Raw genomic sequence first — 6449 nt, 5'->3', positions numbered from 1 at the left:
ACCTAAGTGTGAGCTGGGTCAGGAGGGCACTGCCCTCTGCTGTCCCTCACAGGCCTCCATACGCCTGGTTATATAATAATGCAGAATGAACTCAGGTCATTTTGAAATTAAGATTAATCCTATTTTAATTTAAAAGCTAGCTCCCCTTCCATTTTATATTTGGGGAAGAAAATACCTAGAAACTCAGCCTCCACAAAACTAAAAATGCCAAGGATTTTCCAAAAAATTCATATTATATATTTCAAAAATAACATTAATATCACACACCAAAATAAATATATTTTTCTCTTTGGGATGATATCAACCATTTGCCTGAGCACCAGAGCCCTAAATTCTATTTCTACCTAGAATATTAAATTCAGCCTTGAACCTGAACGTGGTTAAGTTTCTGTCTTAGTTTTTCCACTTGTAAAGAGTTTCCTATAAAAGATTTTTAAACACTAACCAGAGGTATACATTCTCTTTGCTTATAAAAGTGATCAGGTCTTCCCAAATTTAAAGACCCAATCCAAAAATGGGCATCTGAAATGAACAGATATTTCTCAAACAAAGAAGTAGAAATAGCAAATCAATACATTAAAAAAGTTCAACATCACTGGTCATTCGAGAGATGCAAATGAAAACAATGCTGAGATTCCACTTCACTCCAGAAAGAATGACTGCTCTCATGAAATCAACCAATAACAAATGCTGGCAGGGCTGTGGGGAAAGAGGAACCCTGCTCCACTGCTGGTGGGAGTGCAGACTGGTGCAACCACTGTGGAAATCAGTATGGAGATACCTCAAAGAACTAGGACTGGAAGTCCCATTTGACCTTGCTATTCCACTGCTGGGGATCTTCCCCAAAGAATTAAAAGAATCATACCACAGTGATATATGTGCACCCATGTTCATAGCAGCACAGCTTGTGATAGCTAAAACTTGGAAGCAGCCCAAATCCCCATCAACTGGAGACTGGATCAAGAAAATGTGATTTTTTTATAAAATGGAGTACTACTCAGCCATAAAAAGTGAGAAATTAGAGACATTTATAGCTAAGTGGATGCACATTGAGGCAATATTCTTAAGTGAAATAAATAGGACACACATGTGTAAATACCAAATAGTTTCTCTGGTGTGAGAAACTGAAAGTGTAAATAAGGACTAAATGTATACTAGGTAATGTGAAATAGGAAGAAAAGGGGCAAAGGGGAAGGAAGTGGGAGGGCTAAGGGAAAGGAAAGAAGGGAATGGGATTAATATGAGAAAATGGAAAAATAGGAACAAAATCTTTGTAAATAGGGAGGACTGGAGGGGTTGAAGGGAGGGCTGGGCAAAGGTGAAAAACAAGAACCAAGAGAGACTATGTAAAGGTGCAAATTTCCACTGATGAATGTCATTATATTGTATACCTAAAATGTACCAATGATTAGAATGAATAATCGATAATGCAAAATAGGAAGAAAAGGTCCAAAGGGGTAGGGGTAGTGGGAGGGGCAGGGGAAAGGAAAGAAGGGAAAGGAAAAAATGATGAGAAATGGAAAAAATGGAAATAAAGTCTTTGTAAATAGGGAAGGGTGGAGGGCGTGAAGGGAGGGCTAGGAATGGGGAAAAAATATGAACCAAGATGCATCATGTAAAGGTACAATTCCCAATGAGAAATGTAATTGTGTTGTATACCTACAATGTACCAATAAAAGAATTTAATAAAAAAAAAAAGAAAAAAGAAACTCATAGACTGAAAGTAAAAGGATGGAAAACAGTTCTCCACACCACAGGAACCCAGAAGAAAGCAGGGGTAGCAATCTTATTTGCAGACAAAGTAGATTTCAAACCATAATAGCAATAGATGGGAAAACTCTAAATGACAATATTGGTTGGTTAAGAAAACTATGACACAACAAAATCAATACTGCAATTTCTGAAAGAATGTGTCAAATCTATATTGGAGTATAAAGATTTCAATGATTTAATGGTATGTGAAAAATGTCAGGGAAAGAACAATATATCCAGGCTGTAACGAGATTTTATTATACGAAAAGCAATGTAAGAATTTACTTTAGCTATGTGCACATTTATAAATAATAATAAAATGCTAGAAAAGATGCATAAAAAAACTGCTAACAGCACTTCCCAAAAGAGTAGCATAAGATGAATGTAAAGGAATCCTTCAGGCTGGGCTGGAGCTCAGTGGTAGAGCACTTACCTAGCATACATAAGGACTGGGTTCAGTCCTAATGACACCAAAAAATCTATCAAATAAAACAAATTTGTAAAATATACTTTTTTTTTTTTTTTTGGTACCGGGGATCAAACTCGGGTCCTTGCGCTTGCGCAGCAGGCAGCGAAAACACTGAGCTAAATCCCCGGCCCTGTAAAATATACTTTTAAAGAAAGGAATGTGTCAAATCTTACTCTACTTTTGGCAATTTTCTCAAAAACAGTAATAACTATGCAGCCTGTAATTCCATTCAATAAGAACAATTGTACACAAATATATAACAACGGCACAACTTTACAAAATTTGCTGATCAAAAATTAAATGAACTGGGGCCAAAGATTTACCTCAGCAGCATAGTGACAGCACAAGGCAAGTGCAAGGTCCTGAGTTCAATCCTCCATACAAAAAAACTGAATGAACTAGATTAAAGCAATTCATTAAACCAGGAAGAAAACCCAAATTTTAGAATGAAAAAAATGACAAAAACCAGGCTTAGACATTGATGATTATTAGGCAGCACTCTGGGAGGAAGAAGTAACAGGAATATGAATTTAAGCTCACCCTAGGCAACAAAGGAAATTAGCAAGACAATGTCTAAAAATAAATAATAATCAAGGGGGATATAGCTCAGTGGGAAGGCCCTGGGCTCAATTCCCAGAATAATAATGAATAAATAACAAATCACAATTCAGCTGGCTAATTTTTTTAAATTTTGAAACCTAGATTATTGGTAATGTGGCAGAGGAGAGAGAATGTACCTTGGGCAAGGGGCTCTTCCCGACTCTGACAGTATGATTCTCTGGTGAGGATCACAGAGGGGAGTGAAAAGTATTTGGCAACAGTTAAGCCACATAAGTCAAAAGGATCCAGAAATACTGCATCAAAGTGACTTCCTTTTAAGTATTCCACTAAGGTCTTGTTGTTGAACAAACTTCTACAGTGTGAAAACCACATGTCAAAACCTTTCTTGCTAATAATCTAGGAATGAAATAAATTTGCTTCCCTACTTTCCCATACACCATCAGCAAAAATCTTGAATTCCTGGTCCAACTCCTCCAGAGTGAATGAAGCTAAGCAAGTCTTTACTCTCAAAACCTGTGATTGTCCCAGTTGCCAGCTCTCATCCGGTATGACCACAACCACCTCATGCCCCCTCTGGATAAGTTTCTGTGCCGCTGTTCTCATGGTGAACCAGTGGCTTCTATCCGTGGGCACCACCAGCAGCCTGCCTGCCTGGCCAAAGCCAGATGCCAGCAGCAGACACACAAAAAGAAGTAGGTGGGCAGGCAAAAGTACAGGAGCCATGGGGTAACTACAGCCCAGAGCTTCCCAGTGCCTCAGACTCTATGTCCATGAAATCTCATCAATTGAAGAAGTACAGGCCCAGAAGGAGCAGGAATCCATGTATTGGGAAATGCACTGACTTCTGATAAATTTGTTAGGATAGTGGTTAATAAATAACATGTGTTGACGAACCTACTAGTCTCTCATCCAGAGGATTTCAACTTGGAGAACTCAAAAAGATTAAAAAGCAAAGTATATTTGAATAGTTTCTGTTTGCTACTGATAGTAGGACAGTAAAATTTGGACTTTCTCTTCATACTAAAGAAGACTCTACTCAGAAAGTAACTGGTATATGAGTCATCTTTCTCATCGCTAGGCCAACACTCACAATTTAAAAGAGGACAAGTTACAGAAGCTCACATGCTCAGGGGATTCAGTCAAACCTTGGCTGGTTCCAGGGTAGAAACATGAAGGTGGAATGTTGTACTAGTCCCAAGATGCTTAGTTCGTGGGTCTGGTAAAAATGGGGAGAGTAGAGAGGAAAGGGGCAGGGACTATATGGAAGACCCAAAGCCATACCTCTATGATCAACCCAGACACACCCAGAAGTATGATTTACTAATCCCCTAGGGAGCTCCCAAGCCAATCAATGGACACAATTAAGCTTAATCAACACATTTGGAAACCCAGCTTCCAAAGAAACACTGGCAGGTTTGGTTCTGACCTCTTCCCTGGCCTTGGAACTGCATTAAGCAGCAACTCTATCATGGACAAGTATTTTTTCTCTTTTTTTTTTTCAAGAGAATGATAATTTCCTTTACGAACCCTCTGAGGCTCTAAATGCTAAAACTAGACCAACAGAACAGAGGCCTCAGCTGCCCACACAGTCCACAGGACTAAATGAAATTCAACTTAGAAGATTTGGATTCCCACGATAAGCATGCCAAGCATCTCCCTCCCCTAGATTTACACCACTTGTGATAGAAGGGCTTTCCATGAGCCACTAGTCCACAAAGGAGACAGAGCTGAGGCCTCCGTTCAGCTGTCCTAGCATTTCTGAGATGCTTTCAGATGCACACTCCTGCATCACCTCACAGGGAACATGGGTGACAATTATACTGCTAGACTGCCCAGGGTTTATTAGAAACAAAGAAAGGAGGCAGCAATGATAGCTACATTTTCTTCCTAGTTTCTAGAAGTTCCACCAAAGCCTCCTGCTCTCATTGGTGGGGCTTTTCCAGAGGTGGCTGGATCTAGAGTGTGTGATGCTGGGATTGAATCATGGTGCAGTGCTAGCATCAAGGGCACTAGGATTCAGGGTGTGAGTGCTTCCTGCCATAGGTGACTGGGTAAGATATAAGGCCTACAAAGATCTGTGTTCATCCCTTATTGCTTTGCCACCTTCTGCCCACCATGAACTGTTTCTCCTCTGCGATGTCACTCTGCCTGGGAACCAGGTGATTGTGGACTGAAACCTTTACAAACTTTGAGCTAAATAAACTTTGGGTGACATGTATTTTCTCAGTAACAAGTAACAGAGACAGCTACCGGTGTGCAGATCTTATTGTTAGCTCTAAGACCCCACCAGCTTGCCTTTAACTGTGGGTCCTTGGGAACAATTGCCAACCTCAGAGACCAACTGCATAGCTGAGCTAGTTGCCCCAGTGTAAATGTGCTGGAAATTTCTGCCTGGTCTTTTCCTTTGGCTCTTATGTTCCCTACCCAGAGTCAAGGCCCACCAAAATAATTCCACCTGGACAGGAGACAGCCCAGGGAACTACAACTTGGCTTCACAAGAAACTCCACTCAGTAAAAAATTAATGGGTGGGGTGACTAACAACTGCACCCCGGTGGGCACAATCCAACCTTTGTGTATTTCAGAAAAGCATGGGGCTAGAACTACTGGACTTAACTCACCAATCAAAGCACAAAGAATCAGCAAAGGGTAGCTTGTGACTCCACATTGAAAAGCAAGCATTACAGAATGGAGCATTTCCTAGCAGTACGGCCTCAGGTCGCACTTTTCCTAAAAAGTGACTGCCTAATTATTCTACAGCTTTGCCAACTGCAGATTCTAAACAGCAGAGCTGCCTGGCCAGGTTACACAGCTTGGAATGAGCCTCACCAGAAGCCATTGCTATACTCAGCCAGCAGTTCCCCCTGCTGGGTGGTTGCATTGATGTTCCGCCAGACAGGGGAGCCCTGGAACCTACCACGCCTGACAGTACAGTGCAGATGGTGGCTCAGCCACTACAACAGCTCACAAGCGGCCCGGCCTGCCTGGGGTGATGACCAGCCTGCCCTTCCTGGACCACAGTGCAGGGATCCAGCTGGACCTCGCTGCAGCCATGATGTCACTGAGTAACCCTCAACCATGTTCTCTATGTAATTTCGCAGCCAACTGAAGTAAAACAAATCCACTAGGTTGGTATTGTTACGTGCCATACCATGATATCACTTGTATCAGGAATGTGCCTGATGTCTTTGATGTTAGCTCAATACAAACCTGCTACTTTCAGGTAAAGATTACATTCACCTTTGTCCAGTACATCAGACCCGCCCTCTGAGCAATCTTGCAGGGATCCAGCCTTCTCGCCGCTTCCCTTGACTGATTCAATCCATGAGTCCCCAGTAAGATTGCAGTCTATGTCACAAACTGTCAGCCTCTTCTTGTCTCTTATCTTCATCTGCTATGGCTGCCATTTCTTTCACATCAGATGTTCCCAGAATGTACAGGATAGACTAAATAGTAAATAAAAGCATATGGCTTCATTTGTAAAATAACCAGGTAAGGCCAAAACATGAAGCTCTTTTGGAATTTCTCACAACCAAAGTCAAGACATACAAATTGTGAAGAATATGGGATTCATGACAACTCCACAATTAAATAATAAATTTGCAATAATTACTACCAACCAAAAGAAGACCTATCAAATGACTGAAAAATAATTCAGAATAATGCTAA

General features: G+C 41.0%; 1 pseudogene; it reads right to left on the bottom strand.

Moving 5' to 3' along the window:
* Positions 1–2748: 2748 nt before the first annotated feature.
* LOC147828572 (UDP-glucuronosyltransferase 1A7 pseudogene) lies at positions 2749–5577 on the bottom strand (annotated as a pseudogene).
* Positions 5578–6449: the final 872 nt, after the last annotated feature.

Source organism: Heterocephalus glaber, unplaced genomic scaffold (genome assembly GCF_053883595.1).
Source record: "Heterocephalus glaber isolate CG9 unplaced genomic scaffold, H.glaber_assembly_v1.0 deba00001004, whole genome shotgun sequence".
Taxonomy (NCBI): domain Eukaryota; kingdom Metazoa; phylum Chordata; class Mammalia; order Rodentia; family Bathyergidae; genus Heterocephalus; species Heterocephalus glaber.
The sequence above is the reverse complement of the archived record's forward strand: the minus strand, read 5'-3'. Positions and strand labels throughout refer to the sequence as shown.